Source organism: Hemitrygon akajei, unplaced genomic scaffold, assembly GCF_048418815.1.
Source record: "Hemitrygon akajei unplaced genomic scaffold, sHemAka1.3 Scf000057, whole genome shotgun sequence".
Classification (NCBI taxonomy): domain Eukaryota; kingdom Metazoa; phylum Chordata; class Chondrichthyes; order Myliobatiformes; family Dasyatidae; genus Hemitrygon; species Hemitrygon akajei.
Window position 1 is genome coordinate 5286435 of NW_027331943.1, and position 20079 is coordinate 5306513.

Genomic DNA, 20079 nt, shown 5'->3' on the forward strand with positions numbered 1-20079 from the left:
GGAATGTGTTTAATTGAGGGTCTGGGTATTATGGTGCTGCCTGGCAGGATTTTAGGAACGTACATTGGGAAATGATGCACTCGGGGTATTGCGCAACAGATATGTGGGGATTGTTTAGGGACCACGGACACGGGGTTCAGTCTAGGCTTGTCTCAGTGACGCAGGGAAAGGATGACAATGTAAAGTAACCCTTGGAGACAAGAAAGTTGGAACAACACGTCAAGAGGAAGAAAGAACGATACTTACAGAACAGGAAGAAAGGATCAGGTAAACCTATAGCAAGTCACAATGCAGACAAGAAGGAATTTAAGAATGGACTTAAAAAGAGTGATAGTAGGATCTGAGAAATCCTTGACGAGTTGCACTGTGAAGAACAGGAGGAGACTGGGGAGAGTGTGGGCAGGTCAGAGGTAAAAGAGGAAAACTAGTGCCTGGAGTCCAAGGAGGCGGTGAAGCTCCTCACTGAATACATTGATCAATGTGAACACAGCATCAGAAGGCAGATATGCTCGAACATGCCGACGCTGAAAAGAGGATGCGCTAGAAACTTGGAAAACATTATGACAGATGATCCCACGGTACCAGAAGGGATATAGTCTTTGTAATAGATGATTCCCCGATACCGGAAGAGACATAGTCCAGGTAATTTTGGAAGGCGATCAGATATTACTGAGCTTTTGGACAGGTTATTTGTGTCTTCGCTGGCCACAGAAGTAGAACTAGATGATTGGAGGGTGGAAAATGTTATTCATTTGTTGACAAAAGATAATAGGGATAGTTTTTCGAATTATAGACCAGGGAGTCTTATAACAGTAGTGGGTAAACTACTGGAGAGGATTATTGAAGAAGGAACTTATGAGTATTTGGAGAAACGTAGTCTGCTACGGAGAGACAACATAACATGTTGTCCTTAATGGGTCAGATTGAATTTTTTGAAAAAGTGAAACTAAAACAAACAGAAGAATCAGGACAGTCGATGTGGGTGCATTAATCTTGGTCAGGCATTTGATCAGTTCCCCATAGTGGACTCATTCAGAAAGTCAGGAGCCATGGGATCCAGGGAAACCTGGTTGCGTTGATTCGGAATTGGCTTCCTAACAGAAGGCAGATGATGTAGTAGACAGAGTGAATTCTGGCTGGAAGACAAAGGGCAGCCGTGTTCCGCATGGAGAGTCGAAACTTCGGTACACTTTACAACTCTATTGCGAGTCCGCAGTTGCAGTGCTGCAAGAAATAGGGCTGAGGGAAATAACCGATTTAATCTGATCACACAGCAACACCTGGATAATTTATGGAATTAGGGCTGACGACATAAACAAACCGCTGAGCGACTGACTGCACCAGAGCGTTTTCTGAACTGACCTGTCATTTACATATTACAGGGAAGATGCTACAATGACTTCAAAACAATCTTTTCGAATGGAACCCTACAACTTAAAACCAGCATTTCACAGTGTTCAGCAGCAGCTCCTGGTGCTTATTAAAAGAACCAGCCTTCAAAAATGCCAATTCCAATTTCCCAAATTAAGTACACACCAATTTATCCTAATGCCAATTTAACTGTGAATCGTAGTTCTATCGTATCTGGTGTAGATACGCTCACATTTCGATCCATCTAACCCTGATTCCACATGGCCGGTGTGGTATCCGTGTCTCCTTCCGAAATCAATAATAAATGAAACATTCAAAACTGCACAAACTAAAAACGCAGCGAAGGCAAAGCAAATACTTGTCTTCCTTCAAAACCATCGCAGGCCATTGGAGAATATACACTCTCTATACACGTCATAATGTTCTATACCTCTATCAAATCTCCCCTCAGTCTTCTACCCGCTCGGAAATGAAGTGCTAACTTATGTAAACTTTCCCTTATATTCAAAACATTCAGTCCCGGCAATAGCCGTGCAATATTTTCTTCTGCATTCTTTCAGTCTTATTTGCATGTTTCCTGCAGGTAGTTGAGTCCAACCGCACACAATATTCCAAATTGGGCCCCAATAAAGCCTGAAACCACAGCAACGTAACGTCCCAACTCCTGTACTCAGTACTTTGGTCTAGGAAGGCCAATGTGATAAAAGCTGTTTCTACGACCCTGTCTAACTGTGCCACAAATTCCATTGAATTATGGACCTGCATTCCCAGATTCATTTATTCGATAGTACTCCTCAGTGCCCTATTTCTCATTGTGTCAGACCAACCCTGGCTGGTCCTTCCAAAGTGCAAAATCCAACGCTTGTTTGCGTTAACTCCGATCCGCTATTTTTCAGCAATTTTTCCAGCTGAGCCAGATCCCGCTTCATGCTCCGGTACTCTTTCTCGCTGTGGACTACACCCATTATGTTGTTGTCATCGGCAAATCTACTGATCCAGTTATCGACATTATTATCCAGATCATTGATATAGATGACAAACAGCAACAGGCACAGCAACGATCCCTGGGACACTCCACTCATCACAGGTCCCCAGTCAGAGAGACACCCATCTATTACCACTCTCTAGCTTCCCCAACATAGCCAATGGCTAATCCAATTTGCTACCTCATCGTGAAAGACAAACGACATAACCTTTTCGAGCATCCTCCCCTACGGAACCTTGAGAAATTCCAGGCTGAAGTCCCTGTTAGACGGCATCCACTGCCTTGCCTTCCACACCATTCCTGGTATCTACCTCGAAAAGCTCTGTGAGATTGGTCAGACATGACCTCCTACGCACTGGCCCATAATGACTATCGTTAATGTTCCTGTTTATCCAGATACTTTTTGTTATACCCCATGACCAGGGTAGTCTCAACACCTCATTTCGTAGTTCCTGACGAGTCCTTTCCAAGCAAAACTATCGATATCATGCTGCGGTCGGCACTCACATTTATGGCCTATTGTTTTTAAGTTCTCCTGCACTATTATCAGACGCATTGAGAGTAATCTGGAAAAGGAAGGCGTCGTAGCTTTAAATAATTAATCGATTGGATTTAAATAGTGAGATACTGTACCTAGATAGAGCATAGAACACAGAATATTACAGCACAGTACAGCCCATCGTCTCACGAGGTTCTGATAGCTTTTCAACTAATTTAAGTTCAAACTAACACATCTCCCTTCATCTGAATCAGAATCAGAACCAGATTTAATATCATCGGGGATTGTGGTGATTTTTTTTTACTTTACTGTAGCAGTGCAATGAAACAGAGTATAAATAAATTTAGAGATTAAAAAAAAGATGAGCTGCAGGTGGCGGAGGGGAAGTGTCTGTTCCTGAGTCGCTGAGCCTGAGCTTTCCGGCTTCTGTATCTCCATCCTGATGGTAACACTGTGCAGAGGGCGGGACCTGCTAGTGGGCAACTTTACTGATGGACGCCACTGTTACAAGAATCACCCCCAGTAATAATGATCAGTGAGGAGCAGAGAATCTGCATTTGCCAACAAGTAATTTTTATTATTTCAACTAACTAAGCACGTAGATTCACACGCCATCTTCACTCCATGATACTCAATGAACAGTCAATGAAGAGAAAAGTTATTACCGGGGAAAGGAGTCGACTCTGGCCAGAGAGACGAGAGATAGAGACTGGGGAGAAAGAGAGCGGGGACAGAGGCAGGAGAGGTAGCGAGAGATAGAGGAGGGTAGAGAAAGACCATGTGGAGGGAGGCCGGGGAAGTCGAGGAATCTGGTGTGTAGAGAGATCGGGGGTTGGTGAAAGATTTTCGATGGGGAGAGAGATCGGAGTCGGGGGTTTGGTGTCGGTAGAAAGCGGGAGGGGGATAGACAGGAGAGAGATAAAGTGCGAGGTGATGCATTTTGTAGGCTCCAGTAAGAGCGGGATGTCTACATTATTGATAAGGCTTTAGGAAAGTTGAGATTTGTTTATAAACCCAAAGATCCACGATGGCACTGGCGATGCACGCGACGTATTGCCGACAGCTCGCAAAATGTCTAGATGTATTACAGCTGACCCATTGTCGCTGCCATCTGAAACCCCTAGTTTCCCTTTAAGAAATGTACTGTTGATCTGTCTAAATTAATCGGCAGTTTAATGAGCTGCTGAAGGACCAGGTGGACTTGACTCTCGGTAATACAGGTGTGGCACCTTTCAGCGATCAGAGAAGGTCAGCCATTACCATTGCCGGAAAAGAGGTCGATTCGGAAGACTTCAAGCCAGACTAAATCGAAGGACGATGAAGCATCCTCTACCCGGCATCTTCTTAGCCAAAGGCCAATGACTTGAAAACAAGATACATTATGTAAGTGCAGCATTGCAGTTTCGGAGGGAAATGAGGGGCTGCTGTCTTCTCTGTTTCATGGAGACATGGCTCAGTTCGGTGGAACAGCCGGAAGGATTCTCGATCCACCGTTCGGAGAAGATAAGAAGGTATTGTGGTGCTGGGGGTGGGGTGGGGGCGGTGGAACGGCGGTGTTGTTTCATAACTAACTCTTCATGCTCTCCGTACATAGCGGTCTTGCCGCATCCTTGTTCTCCCAATCACAACATCCAATTATTGAGTTCTGTCGGTGCTGCTTACCGAGAGGTTCCCCTCATTGATCCGGACGGCACTTCACATACCGCCAGAGGAGATGTTAAGCAAGCATACCATGTACTGAGTGCCGCGATCAGCAAACAAGGACCTGCCTAACCTGAGGACTTTCAGATCATTGCGGGGTTTCTGTGAGGCTTATTTAAAGAATTCTAGGCTTATTTATCATCAGCAAGTCATCCTCTGTACCAGCGGCTCCCGCACACTCGACCACGGTTACAACACGATCAAAAAGCCGAACATTCCATCCCCAGACCGTATTTCGGGCATTCTGGAGTCTGATTTTCTTTCTCCTACCTCTACCCAGGCGGAGGGTGAGGAACAAGACACCAGATGTATCGGCGACAATGTCGCGGGAATCGGGGGCCGTCTACTGAATTGTTTCGAGGCGAGGACAGAAACAAAAATGACCCAGGGCTCATAAGAGAATCTAAATGTCACAATCTTTATAAAGACACCGGAGAAAGAGTGTTTCCCGCTGATTCATTCAGAGTCCAGAGTGTTCCTTAACCAGAAGCACTGGGTGAACACGCGGTCTGCAAATTGCTGAGCAATAGATTCGTGACAATATTTATCACATTAATTCATTATTATTCATGTATAGGTTTTGTTTCATATTTTGCTGGTTTGGTAGTTGTCTATTGCTGTAGTCAGAAAATTATCAGTTTCCCTGGTGGTCTAGTGGTTAGGATTCGGCGCTCTCACCACCGCGGCCCGGGTTCGATTCCCGGTCAGGGAATTAAGATATTTCCTGCTGTAATTTAATGTGCTTATTTTAAATTATTTTGTGTATTAACTTGCTTCCACAACAACCCGATTCCTGTCTATGCTTAACCTGCATCCGCCTGATTCAGCACCATAAAACCACAAAATATATGAGCAGAAGATGACATTGAGAAACATATCGCAGGTGCTGTCTCAATAAAGCTGGAAATAACTGTGCGAGGTCTTACAGACAATAACTTGCTATCGATACAATGTAGATTTGATCTTCTTCACTCCTCACTGTACCTCAATCCACTCAGAGATGCTGTCTCTCTGTAGAAGAGGGTGACCATACATTTCCCATATTGGACTCTGGTCCTACTCACTCAGTTTGCCTACATCACCTTGACTCTTCTGCCCGGGGTCATCACTTCTCAAATCTCAGTGAGTATTGTCAGGTCCGGTCGGGTGTATTGCCGTGTTCACAGGGACGGTGAGAGACAGGTTCAATGAAACACTTGCAGCGTCATTGCAGGCTCGAAAAGACAGACAGTACGCAGAACATAAATTGTACAATTCTGCATCATTAACAAACGGTAGATATCAATCTTGTGCCAGTTTCAGACTTGGAAAAGATTCCTCAGGCAAACTGATGACATAGATTGCGAACTATTATATCCACGGGGGAGCATGCAGACCCAAGAAAGGCCTGTTTATTCCTTTTCTTTAAACAGACAGACAACAGAGAGAAGGGCAAGTCTCTAGCCCTCTTCAGCCAGCCCTGCCATTCAATAAGATCAGGCTGGCCCAGACTTTTTCTCAATCCTCCCCCCTCCCCATACCGCAGTTGCGAGTCAAAAATCGGTCGGTGTCCCCCAGCAAATCTTCTACCGTCTCCCCAGGTGAGAGGAGATAAACTTCTGTCGCCCGCCTTTATTTCGACGCCCTGACAGCGTCCCAGCTTCGATCAGAAGCATATGGATATGAATGTTATATAATGGGACATTGTTCTAAGTTTTGCTCAGTATTGACGGGACTTTGGGGAGGCAGAGGCAGTCAGAGTCTGTGGGAGGGAGCAACTCGGGTGAAACCCTTTCCGCAATTGGATAACAAGTTGGATTGACATCTGCATACACGAATGGGAGCTAGGTAGTTGCACGTACTTTGACGAGATTGGTTGATGTCGGACCATGACGCCGCGTCAGTGACAATTGGCGAGGTTGATTTGACGGGAGGTCAGCGAACCGATTTGTCTATGGCAATAGGCGGGATCGCTCGCTAGACTAGAGAGCAATGGGGAGTCTGTACTGTGAGTGATATGAAACGGCGAAAGCTTTTCGCGTTCAGAGACCGTGCTGCCCACTTCAGCGAATCAGTCACAATCTCAATCTCCCCTCTCCCAGCCGCGGCTGAACAACACATCTTATTGAATATGGAAATATTTTTATAAGTTGACAATTCAAGTGTTTTCAGCTAACCGAAATTTCACATGGTGGTCATGTCTTAACGGAGCACTGAACCAAAGTCCAGGAACAGATTTGTTTAAAAAATCGCTACTCCTTCATGTCATATTACCTGTTCGCACCGACATTTCAGCACCAGTTTACACCCACTCCCCTACACTCCACCCGAGCTGTCTTGTAAAGGGAAATCTATAAACGTCCCACTGCATTCACGCTTCCTTTCACTGAACACGAATATTGATAGCTAACCGTTCGCTTCAACTTGTGAAAAAAGTGTGGGAGTGAGGGAGTGAGATGTGGAGAGAGAAAGAGAGAGAGAGAGAGAGAGAGAGAGAGAGAGAGAGAGAGAGAGAGAGAGAGAGAGAGAGAGAGAGAGAGAGAGAATGTGTGTATGGGTGTGTTAGAGAGAGAGGAACATGGATGTGAGGCAGGGGAGAGAGTCACATCGTAGACAGAACAAGGGATATTTGAAAGGCAGTTAGAGAGAGAGAGTTACACGGCAATTTATCAATTTCATGTTCACTTTCGGCCACTGTTTTCCTCCCAGCGTTTTTTTGACCACCAGAGTAACTCATCTCACCGACAAAACGAAGTGGATCTTTCCGTCCCTTCATTTAAACCCGAACGCTGCAGGACTCGTAAGTATTAACACCGTTTGTACTGAGGAGGAGAAATGGTTCATGCGTTTACACATTTCCCTTTAATAGAGGGAGCAGGAGCACGTTTTACTTATTGATGCCATTCTCCCAGTTTCTTCAATTATAAAGGCAATTAACATTAAATTAGCGCCATTAATTCTTACAATTCCAAAGTTAGTTCTGATTTGGATTGCAAACACGAGGAAATCTGCAGATGCTGGAAATTCAAACAACAACAGACACAAATTTTGTGTGTGTTGTTGTCTGATTTGGACGCAAGGATTCTGCTCAGTGCGATAAATCGTCCGCTGTCTAACTTAAGGAAGTCCCTTGGTGAACGAAGCGAGGAGCTCTGCATCCGTACAGTTGTAGAACACACCGGCATCAATCGTCCTGTTTCTACACAGAATCTATTGTTAGACACTCGGTTGCAAAGTAAAAATATCGTCGCTAAATAAACTGTATTGGCATGTCGATTTGGCTAGTTTCCACCTGTCCCCACCCATCAGCAAGTACATTTTTCATTCCGCTTGTGCGTACACATAGATGTGCGCATAAATATAAATTTGAGTTCACTTTGAGGTAATCACCAATTGCGTATAATGCATGATCCCCTCGGTTAGACCCGTCACCAGATACAGATGAATTGAATCACTGTCGGTTATTTTCGTGCAGTAGAAACTCAAGACGTCGACCAGCATATGCGGGTGTGAGAGGTGTGTGGTGGAAGAAATTTTCAATGTTTTGCGTTGAAGTACTGAATCAGGACCTCATAATCTGATATACATTCTCAGCTAAAAATGCTGCGAGAATTGAACTGACAGAAATATGGGATGTCAACTCCACAAATTCTCGAATCTGCCCAGCCGAGGGAACAGGATTTATTGAAGAACGTGTTACCGGCTCCAGATCTGTGCTGGATACGATATCAGAACTCAGTACCTCGAAATCCATGTCGTTAATGAAAATCGAATCGGGAAAGTACCGCGTTGAACAGAGAATCAGAATCAGGTTTATTATCTCCGGCAGGTAATGGGAAATTTGTTAACTTAGCAGCAGCAATTCAATGCAATACATAATCTAGCAGAGAGAGAAAATAATAATAATAACAACAAATGAAATAAAACATAATAGTAAATACACAAGTAAATCAATTACTTATATTGAATAGATTATGAAAAATATGCAAAAACAGAAATATATTAATAAAGTGAGGTAGTGTTCTAAGCTTCAAAGTCTATTCGTGATTCTGATTGCAGTCGGGAAGAAGCTGTTCCTGAACCGCTGAACGTGTGTTTCTGTCTCATAACCTTAGACACCCAAGGTCAACCCCAATATCCGGTGCTATCTGTGTCGACGTTGCTCCTTTGCAGATTGGAAGAATTTTTATCGGCAGTGTCATGACGGTCTATTATCGCCCCTCATTTATGGGCTGTCCTTACTGTGAGAGGCTGATGACGTGAATTGCCGGGTTGCAATGAGAATATTTAGGCTGCAATTGGTTCGTTCAGTGAGGGCGGAAACTGGACTAAAGTGTTTATTTTGAATAAACAGGAATGCAGGAATGTGTGAGGTCATGTACTTCGTTGGGATTAAAATAAAGGACGATCGTTTGCGGTGAGACTGTCAAAGGAAACTGTTCACGAAACAGAGATGGCGAGCCGATGGGTGGATCAGGTATTTTGCAAGGCAACTGCAGATTGTCAACTGAACACATTTGGGGGCAGCGCTCAGACAGCATCCAGGGTGTTGAATTTTATTGGCAAACTACACGCTGCTGCTTGTAGTGTGAGCGCTGCGAGCAGGGTTCGAACCTGCGCGGGGAATCCCCATTGGATTTCAAGTCCAACGCCTTAACCACTCGGCCATCGCAGCTCCATCAATGTTCAGCACCTACCGTAGCACTGCACCTGAAGTGAGGGTTGTACTTGATTTATTTTCGGTAACGGAAATGGTGAATCGATCATGCTTTGGGCTTGTCTTGCAGCCAGTGGCACAGGGAACATTTCGCTGGTAGAGGAAAGAATAAATTCAACTAAATACCAACAAATTCTGGAAGCAAAGATCACACCGTCTGTAAAAAAGCTGAAGATGAAAAGAGGATGGCTTCTACAACAGGATAATGATCCTAAACACACCTCAAAATCCACAAAGGACTACTACAAGAGGTACAAGCTGAAGATTTTGCCATGGCCCTCACAATCCCCCGACTTAAACATCATCAAAAATCTGTGGACAGACCTCAAAAGAGCAGTGCATGCAAGATGGCCCAAGCATCTCACAGAGCAAGAAGCCTTTTGCAAGGAATAATGGACGCATATCCTCCAAACAAAAATTGAAACTCTTAGCTGGCTACAGAAAGCCTTTACAAGGTGTGATACTTGCCAAAGGGGGTGTAACTAAGTACTGACCATGCAGGTGGCCCAAACCTTTGCTTCGCCCCCTTTTCCTTTTATCTTATTTTGAAACTGTAAAAGATAGAAATAAAAAAAAAGTAACATTGCTTAAAATATTAAAGAAATGTGTCATCTTTAACTTTATGCCTTTTGGAAATCAGGTCATCTTTTACTTGCTTAGCTATTGACAGGAACAGAAATTTTGAGCATCGGTGCCCAAACCTTTGTATCCCACCGTATCCTTCCTTCCAATGTGCATCACCGTACCACACGATGATCTATTTGACAAACCTTCTCCCATTCTCCTCAACTGTCTTTGATCTTAAATGTGTTTTAATCTTTTGAGTTTTTGAACACGTTGAAGTCAGGCTACCTTTCTTATATTTTCTTTTCTTTAGCCTCCCTTCCTTCTTTCAGAGTGGAGTGACAATCCCAATTTTCCAACCATCAGGATCTATTCTAGAATGTAATGACACGTGAAGGAGTACTATTATTGCCTCGAGAATCTTCAGATCCCACTTTTAGAACCCTGGGGTGTAGTCCAACTGGTCCCGTTGACATACAGCTTCAGGGCTTTCAGCTTCACAGGCACCTTCTCCAGAGCCATAACATCCACTCTCACTGATGCCCTCTGACACATGTTTCTCGGTGCCATTATGCTGGAGTCTTCCACAGAGCAGCCTGACGCAAAATATTTATTTAGTTCGTCCCTTTTCTTTTCCCCCCTATTCCGTGTCATTTTCCAGCTTTCTGATACCCACACTCGCATCCCTTTTATCCTTCATATGTCTGAAAAAATTGTATTTTCTCTATTATTAGCCATTTATGTTTTGCTCTCATCAAATTTTATTTGCTTTCTTTTGTATTTTCAAAGCATCCCAAACCTCTAGCTTCCCACTAATGCTTGCTATATTATAAGCCCTCAGTTTTGCCTTTATTCTGTCTTTACTTTCCAGTATCATCCACTGTTGCCTCATCCTTCCTGTCGAATATTTATTCTTATTTGTGATGCATCTACTCTGCGCCTTTCCAATTGCCCCTAGAACACCAGCCCTGCTGGATCTGCCGTTTACCCTGCTGGTTCCCCTTTCCAATCGACTTGGCCAGCCCTAGACTTAGGTCGCTGTTGTTTTCTGCGAGTGACAGGGTCGAGGACTGTTATCGTCCCTGACTTTATTCTCTGCGAATGACGTGGTCGGGAAATGTTATTGCTGTTGTGTTTCCATGCAAGTGACGCGGTCGAGGATTGTTATCATCCCTGACTTCTTTCTGCCAGTGATGATTTGGGGGACTGCTATTGTCTCTTTTATTATTATTATTATTATTATTATTATTATTATTATTATTATTATTATTATTATTATTATTATTATTATTATTATTATTATTATTATTATTTTGCTGCGGGGGAGTAGACAGTTTGGGGTTTGTGAGATTTGTTTCATTTCCTTTATAGTGCCGGGGTTGATGTCCGTCCTTACATCAACATCCATGGCCTGCCTGTATTCAGATGTTGTCCGGAGCAGACGAATATCAGAGTTGTATTGTACATGCAGGCTTTGAGAATAATATTAATCGTTTGCACCTTTCTTTTCTCCTCACTCGTGCCAATGCAGTTCCACTTACTGCATGGAATACTCATCCGTCTAATTTTAGATTCTCGCTCTCAGACTGCAGGATAAAATCGATCACATTACAATCACTGCCTCTGAAGCATTCCTGTATACTAATCTACCTGGTCAAAGCACAACACAACACACAATCCGCAACAGCCTTTTCCTAATGGGCTCAACCACAATGTACTCTAAAAAAAACAATCAGTAGGCATTCCCAAACTACCTGCATGTTGAGATCCTACAATGACCATCGTAATATTGCCATTTTCACATGCCTTGTGCATCTCCCGCTGTCATTTGCAATCAAAGTCGACTGCTAGAGGCCCATATATAACTCCTATCCTCGGATCCTATGTTATCTCTCATTAAGGATTTTTTTTTAACATTTTCTGTACATCACTATAAATTACAATAAATAAAATAAATATAAATTAAATAAGGGAATTGTTAGGGAGAGTTCATGTGTTCATGTGTTGAGAAATATCTAAGCTGAGCAGAAAAAGCGGCTCTTAATAAAAATGTGATTTTCTATTTTCAGACTCCTCTACATCCACCACCCCACGCCACACTCCCCCACTCCCCACCCGCGTGGGTAGAAATATGTAGAGGGCATGTTTGGTCTGGTGAAGGTCCTGAATAATGCACCCAGCCTTCTTTTGGCACCGTATTGAGAACATGATATTGGCGAGGCGTGCCCGTCACTACAGCACTCTGCCGCTTCTTTCCATCCTACGCATTGGAGCCCCGCCCCACACCAGACTGTGACGCAATGATTGACAATGCTGTCCAGGTACGCCCACAGAAATGCATTTGATTCTTCGACAGCCTTCTAAATGTCATTAATGAACAATTATGACGTCTGCACAGTGACCGCGTCAGCATGTTGGGACCAGGATGGATCCGCTGAGATGTTTTCGCCCAGGAACCTGAAGATATTCACGCAGAAGACCATAGGACCATAAGACAAAGGAGCAGAAGTCGGCCATTCGGCCCATCGAGGTTGCTCCGCCATTTCATCATGAGCTGATCCAATCTCCCCTTTAGTCCGATTCCCCCTCCTTCACACCATAACTTTTGATGCCCTGACTACTCAGAAACCTATCAATCTCCGCCTTAAATACTCCCAGTGACCCGGCCTCAACTGCCGCCCGTGGCAACAAATTCCATAGATTCACCGTTCTGAACCTCCAGTGAGGATTTGCGTTTGTTCACCTGACGCATTCTCCCTGGAGTACAATTAATTCCCTGGTCTTACTAAAATTGATGAGAAGGTTGTTGCTTCGACTCCACCCAACCAGTATATCCATCTGATGCTGAGACGCCTATGGGTGTCATTAGAAACGGGATTGCCTGCAGAGTCAACGTAAAAGATGTGTTCCTCCAAGTTCCGAGTGCAGCATGGGTAGCAGAGAGAGTCGCTGCCTCCTCGATGCTACACCCGTCCCAGTCATTGATCAGCAGTACAGACAACGCAATGGCTTTTCTTCCGGAGTACCCGGTGTGAGTGACTGTGTGTAATCAGTCCTGGGTCGTTACTGAAATGGTTCAGTGTCTACAGAATGGAGCAGCGAGCGGCGTCACGGAGAACGACACTCTTCAGAAAGGGTTTGCACATTTCACTGCAAACGCAGGATGGGCTGAGACTGTCACTTTCACGTGATTGGTTTCAGCTCGGTCTGTTGTCAGACATTCCTGGTATTCGTCTCAGGGTTGGCTTGTAATTAGTGATCACATCCGTAGCCTCCAAACAGAACACAACCTAGTCGCGGTGTGAAGGCTTGCGTGGCTCAGTAACCTGGAGAACGAAGCTGACTGGAGTTAGGAGTTGATGCTTTGGTTCTTGGTAGGGTCACTTATGCCAAACAAGTCAAATGGTGGAGGGCAGACTGAGAGTGTCCACCGCTCCCACAATTTCGATGGTTCAGCTCAGAGATAACAAGCCGAACTGGTCAAAGAAAAGTTCATTGAAACGAAAGTGAAAAGTCCGTCTACATATGTACCCGCCGGTATTTCTGAATCGCTATCCGGGACTTTGCAGGCAATTGCGCAAACCGAGAGGAAGCTAATGACACGATGAATGAATCCCTGAACGTCGCCGACTGACAGGGATGGAGGATCTTCATCGCTGTCCCGAAAAGCCAGCGGCGAGACTGGCAGTAAGTTATGAAATTAGTCAGCTCCGCCCTGGGGACAGGCCTCCGTTGTATCCAGGACATCTTCATGTAGCGGTGCCTCAGAGAGGCGGCGACCGTCATTAAGGACCTCATCACCCAGGACATTCCTCTTCTCACTGTTACCATCAGGAAGGAGGTGCAGAAGCCTAAAGCCACACACTCAGTGATTCAGGAACCAATTCTTCCCCTCTGCCATTCAATGTCTAAATGGACATTGAACCTATGAACACTGCATCACTCTTTTATCTGTTTTTGCTCTACTTTTAATTTACCAATATAATATACATATATTTACTCTAATTGAATGTTTGATTTTTATTTCTATATGTATCATGTATTGATTGTACTGCTGCGGCTAATTTAACAGATTTCTCGACATACGTCCCAAGTATTAAACCCGAATCTGATTCTGATTCTGAAGTAAGTCACATCCGTAAGACAGATGTTGGTGAAGATCAGAACTGAGACTCTCAATCTGGATCAGCAGAAAATGAGTTCAGTGGGAAGATTGCAGCTCTCGAAACCCCAAGCGTTTGGCACAACAATGTGACCGGAGTGAGCAGTTTCGCTTGTCACCTAATTTCTGCCCGCACCGATTCGAAACCCTATGAAATGTATAAACGGATATTGTACGCAAGTTAGAGGCACTTGTGTCCTGGTCGGGAAAAGGGAAGAGGTTAAGAAATGTAAATTCACTTGAAAGTTTCTTGTTCTTCCACATTAATGTCTACAGCGCTCATCAACATGCAGACCCGTCGTTTCCCAAAGACTGCTGCGCTGTTTCCATTTTACACGTATTTCCACAACAGAGTGTAACAGCAACACAGTCTCCCAACTCCTACACTGACCTCCTGAGGGCAGCGTGCCGAACACCTTTCCCACAGTCTCTCTGCACATGAGACGGGTTTCAGCAAACTATGCCTCTCTACGACTCTCTCTCCCTGCTGAATTGCACTCCCCGGTGCTCTGTCATTCCTAGAATAAATACTCAGCTGGTTTGACATTCCAAAATGTCAAAAGGGAAACCTCAAACTTATCTGCCTTGAAAACTATTTCCAATTCCTTCTTCAGTGTTTCTGTTTGATATAGCCAATTATCTCGAGCGTCAATGCAAAAGTCGTGAAGCAAATCACTGATAATGTCCAATAACGGGGCTCGTCCGGGATTTGAACCCGAGACATCTCGCATGTGCTTTTCCACCCGAAGCGAGAATCATACCACTAGACCAACGAGCCTGCACTCGCAGATTGCGTCACAACTGAACTCCGAAGCCATTTGAAGTTAATTGGTGGAAAACCCGTTGCCCTCTCCGTTGTTGAGAGGAAAGCCTGATTTCGATATATGTTGTGCCTGTATTCCTTTGAGATTACAAGAGTATTCGTTACTTGATTCAGTCAAAATAAGAATATAACGGAACCTGATGTAGAGCAGATCAGAATGCGTTTGCCAATGGAAAGGAACCAAACAAGGGACGTTTGTTTAAAACTCAATTCCGAGCATACTTTTCTTGCATTGGGAGATGCCTCTGAGCAATTCCCTGCCCCGGCGGCTGCTGGACGGTGAATAATTGGCATGATTTCAGGCGGGTGTATAGAAGCATTTGTTTCATGAACAGCGGAGACGCTTGATAACTGACACGCATTAAGAACTTTATTCAGGACGAATTTTCACACGTCGATGCTGCCTGGCCTGCTGAGTTCCTCCAGCCTGTTGGAATGCAGAACATTGAATAACCGACGAGGTGGTGGTGAGGTTAAAGCGATGTACTGGTAACCTATTCTGTTTTGCAAACGTGCGTCCGAATCCCGTCCTTGACCTTGCCCGTTTGTTTTGTGGCAACATCAACTGCGCTTTCACATAAACCGCTTCGAAGTTATCATTCAAGCTCAGCTTCAAATTTACTGCTATTAAACCGTAAACAGGCAAACAGCTGGACGAACGTTTTTCTGGGTCTGAGCAGGGAAACACAAAACCTACATCACATACAACACATAAAATTATGTTAGCACAATAGCATTACCAGATACTAAATATATATTCGGGAGGTAAACTGTACAAGTTGACATTAAGTGCATATCCAGTACAACATATAGTTAAACATATGTGAATAATGCTACAGACGTTGCCACAAATAATGTTTAATGGATGACAACTAGCTGTTCAGAAGTCTCACAGGGCGAAGAAGATGTTACCCAGCCGAACAAACCTTGTTCTCAGCCCGTGGTACGTTCTGCCTGACGGTATGAGGTCGGAGACATTGTGGACGAATGCGAGTTGCCTTTGATATTGACGGAGAGCCCCTGATGACTTCCTCTGATGTTCTCAAAATCCATTACAAAATCCGGGTCAAAACTGATCAGCGTTTTCCCTCCCTTTCAGCACAAGTGTCCGACTGGGTGCGGTCCGTTTCTCTGGATCTGCTTCTCTTGACTTTGATCGAAGAAGAAGAGTAAGCTGCCGTCCTATCCCGCACTCAAGGTGAGATTTATTGACCCGTCGTGGGCAATGTCTGGATTTCTGCCATTCATAGGATAACAGTGGACATTTTGATGCAGTTTTTTTCTTACATGCGTGAGCAGGCTTCCTCTTGTTTAACAAGCATCGAGAGCAAGGATGCCGTCAGACATTGAAAGCTACCGAATGCAGACAGGGTGGATGTGGAGAGGAGTTCCCTATGGTGGGGATTTCCAGAAGTAGCGGGCAAGCCTCAGAATTGAGGGGGCGATCTTCTAGAACAGCAGTAAGGAGGATATTTTTCATTAGCCAGAGAGTAGTGATTGTCACACACCTCGTTGGAGGCCAGGTCTGTGGGTATTTTTAAAGCACAAGTTGAGAGATTCCTGATTGGTCAGGGTATTAAATAATATGGCGAAAAGACAGGTGTATGGGGTTGAGAGGGATCCAGAATTAGCCAGAATCGAATGGTAGAGCACATTCGATGGGCTGAATGGCCTAATTCTCCTCCTATGTCCTATAGCAGGCGTGGGCACTTTATTGGTTTAAGACTCTATTACAGGAGCACACAAACAGCATATTCTTTTTGATGTGTTTTATTGCCACTCAAACGGAACAGGCGACGAACAGTATAGCATCGGTCTGTGATGACAAAGTCCACGGAGCCAAGCAATGGACAAGATCAACAATAACAATCATGAAACCGAGAACGATCCTGAGGGTGTTTCACAACAACATTCGCTGACAGCTCGCATCGTCATTTCTTCATCTTGGAGATTTTGTAATTTCCTGTCAAGTTATCCATCCCTCATCACAATTGGGATTGTAATCGAATGACATCATGTTTATTTTTATCCCAGCGGTTGTAAGACAGTCAGCTTTGTGTAGTATTGAATATTCAGTGTGCCGGAGCGAGTATAAATGAATGACCGTGGAGATTCATCAGCTCAGAGTTTCTTCAGTGAGATCGCAGGCAGCTGGAAGACAGGCTGAATCTCACACAGCATGCTTGAAACATTTTACCGAGTGAGAAAGACATATTACTTGATCATCGCCGTTATCGGAGTTCCTGGTAAGAATATCTGCGAACTATCATTTGCAGTCCTATGTGCGCGGTCTGTGGTCTCGTTCAGTTACCGACAGCGTTGTGATGCCGGTGTATCGGTGCAAACATTGTGTCAAAACTCTGTGCTTTTTCCAGAAGCTCCTTTGCAGATTAATCCGCGGTGTCAGCTGAAAATGAACCGACTATTGACACAGATGTGGAGAGGAAGTTCGGTGAGATGGACTCATTTTGTGGATTCAGAACAGACAGTTTTGATTTATCAAACGCAAAGTACACTGCAGATGCTGTGGTCAAATCAAGACGTGGAAAAAAAGCTGGATGAACTCAGCAGGTCGGGCAGCATCCGTTGAAACCTGACGAAGGGATCCGAAACGTTGACTGCTTCTTTCAACGGATGCTGCCCGACCTGCTGAGTTCATCCAGCCTTTTCGTACGTCTAGTTTTGATTTATCAATGCAAAGCCGCTGTCGAAGTAAACTCCCGTCATTCACTGCGCCCAGCACCTTTACCGGTTACTTGGTTTTATCCGTCTCAATGGTGATACATGTTTGAAATTCAAATTTAAAGGTATTGCGCGGTGTTTTCAGAAACTGCTGCGAGCTCGAAGGGAAAGCGGGCAGCGAAACCCCAGTGACATTCAGCGGAGAACCGTAGACATCACTTCCGAGTGAGAATCCGTAAAAAACATCGGGAGTTTTCAAAATTCATATCGGGTGTGTTTGCGTTTTAGTGTACCGGGAATTGTTTCCACGCTCTGTTATCCGTCAAGTGAAGCAAGAAGAAAGAGTCAATCCGGCAGTGTCCGTGACAGGTCAGACCGGGTAAAGGCGATACTCCGCTCTCGAAAAAAAAGCACGGAAGCATTTAGCAAAATGCCGCAGGAAATCGGAGCAACCCCTAAAAGTGACAAATGTTTTAAAGTATCTACATTGACTTCCCTTTGAAAATTAGATGGTTTAATCACTAACGTTCAAAATATCTCAAAGTTCAGCGGGCCAGGCAAAATCTTTAAAAGCGAACACTGAAACTTTCTGTTAAGATCCATTGACACGGTGTGAAGGAGCCACGAAGAGAAGTTGTTGCAGAATGCAAACAAAGCGAGAATAAGACATGAAAATGCGGGAAATAAAATTGCTTTCAACAACGAACTTTGGAAGTGGACAGAGACGGAGGGAGCACGCCTTCGAACTATATGGAGTTTGCCAGAACATAAGTGACGGGAACTCGGTAAGCAGCATCGCCTAGACAGTTGCCGAGGTATCCAGGCCTCACAAACTAGTCGAGAACCTTCTGGTGTGAAATTTATATTGATTTTTCCATAGCGCCCTTGGCCATCAGTTGGCAATACCTCCTTCTGTAACAGCGTTTCTCTTCCAGTCCCGCGTTCTATTCCTGTTCATCCAGCATTCACGCGCTTCAGGCATCGGTCACTCCCGCTTTACACTTGTCAACCTCCAGAAATGAGTTCTCTGCAAAGTTTGATTGTTCTCAATTTCCAGTTTATCCCGGCCGTGAGACCCAGGGAGCGGCGAGACTGTAATTCATTCTATCTTTCTGCTGTCCCCCCAGTGAATTTAGTGGCGATTGTGATCCTGTCCCGGGGAAAGTGCGGCCTCTCCACCTGCACCACTCGCTACCTGGTGGCCATGGCAACGGCGGATCTACTAACCATTATCTTTCGGGTCCTTTTGTGGCGGATCAGTTATTATTACTTCCCCGGGACTTTCCTGGATATCACCCCCGTATGCAGTGTGATCTCTGTCCTGGGATTTTCAGCCACAGACTGTTCTGTCTGGTTCACCGTCACTTTTACATTTGATCGGTTTGTCGCCATCTGTTGCCAGAAGTTGAAAACAAAATATTGCACCGGGAAAACTGCGGCTGTTGTTTTGGCAACAACCGGCGTTCTGCTCTGTTTTAATAATGTGCCCAGATTCTTTACATACCATCCTGCGAAAGTCATTGACAATATACCTTGGGACTGTATTCCAAAGCCCGGCACCTATACGGATCCCGGGTGGTTGGGATATGACTGGCTTACTACCGTCCTAACGCCATTACTCCCGTTTGTGTTAATACTACTGCTCAACGCTCTGACAGTCAGACACATTTTAGTGACTAGTCGCGTCCGTCAGGGGCTGAGGGGTCAGAGCAAGGCGGAGAACCGCAGTGACCCGGAGATGGAGAGCAGGAGGAGGTCTGTGATCTTACTTCTCACCATCTCCGGAAGCTTCATCATCCTGTGGTCGGTGAATATTGCCGAATTCCTTTATTACCTGATTGCCGGACTGGATCCAAAGAATTACAACGAATCGGAGTACATATTTCTACACTTCGGATACATGCTCATGATATTAAGTTGCTGCACAAACACGTTTATTTATGTGGTAACTCAGTCCAAGTTCAGAGAGCAGTTCATCAGCGCAGCGAAATATCCGCTCGCATCAATTATTCAACTAATTAATAAACAAAAAATCTAAATTCTTCTCAGAGGCGGTCTCTCCGATTTCAGTGCTGATGCTACAGATCTATGCCGGCTGGTGGCATACTGGCATCAGCGCTGGACTTCGGAGCGAGAAGTTCCGGTTCGAATCGGGCCGGCTACCTTGCACGCTCTCCAAAAATGCCTGGGTTGACTGTCGAGCTAGCAAGTCGACCTCGTTAAAAAACAAACAAAAAAATTAATTGGAGAGGGATAGGCTCTTCCAGGTTCCAGGTTTTCTGGCGGTCACCCGGTGAACGCGACAGCGGTGAAAATAAAAGGGAGAGACACACAACACGGGAGCAGACCCTTCGGAATCTATACTTTATACTTTGCTTTATTGTCACCAGACAATTAGTACTAGAGTGTTCAATCATCACAGCGATATTTGTTTCTGCGCTTCGCTCTCCCTGGAGAACGGATCTAGTATCCGCGACCTCCACCTCCGACCAAAAATTAAACTCATCCTAACTTTTATTTTTTATCATTTCACTGTATTCCCTCTTTAGTGTCCACCGCTTCCCTTTGGGTAATAACAGAGCGGGTCAGGATCTGA

The 20079-nt window shown here is 44.7% G+C and overlaps 1 protein-coding gene, 1 long non-coding RNA gene and 3 other non-coding genes across 5 annotated transcripts in view; 2 read left to right on the forward strand and 3 right to left on the reverse strand.

Annotated features, from left to right (window-relative positions):
• LOC140721496 (uncharacterized) overlaps nucleotides 1-20079 on the reverse strand; it is a 1502390-nt gene that overhangs the window by 779985 nt on the left and 702326 nt on the right. The gene's annotated exons all lie outside the window — the stretch shown is intronic.
• Nucleotides 1-20079, forward strand: part of LOC140721492 (uncharacterized) — a 692273-nt gene that overhangs the window by 68446 nt on the left and 603748 nt on the right. The gene's annotated exons all lie outside the window — the stretch shown is intronic.
• trnae-cuc (transfer RNA glutamic acid (anticodon CUC)) lies at nucleotides 5197-5268 on the forward strand. The gene has a single exon. It is a non-coding gene; the product is annotated as a tRNA-Glu (tRNA).
• On the reverse strand, nucleotides 9129-9210 carry trnas-uga (transfer RNA serine (anticodon UGA)). The gene has a single exon. It is a non-coding gene; the product is annotated as a tRNA-Ser (tRNA).
• On the reverse strand, nucleotides 14673-14756 carry trnap-cgg (transfer RNA proline (anticodon CGG)). The gene is given in 2 exon segments: nucleotides 14673-14708; nucleotides 14721-14756. It is a non-coding gene; the product is annotated as a tRNA-Pro (tRNA).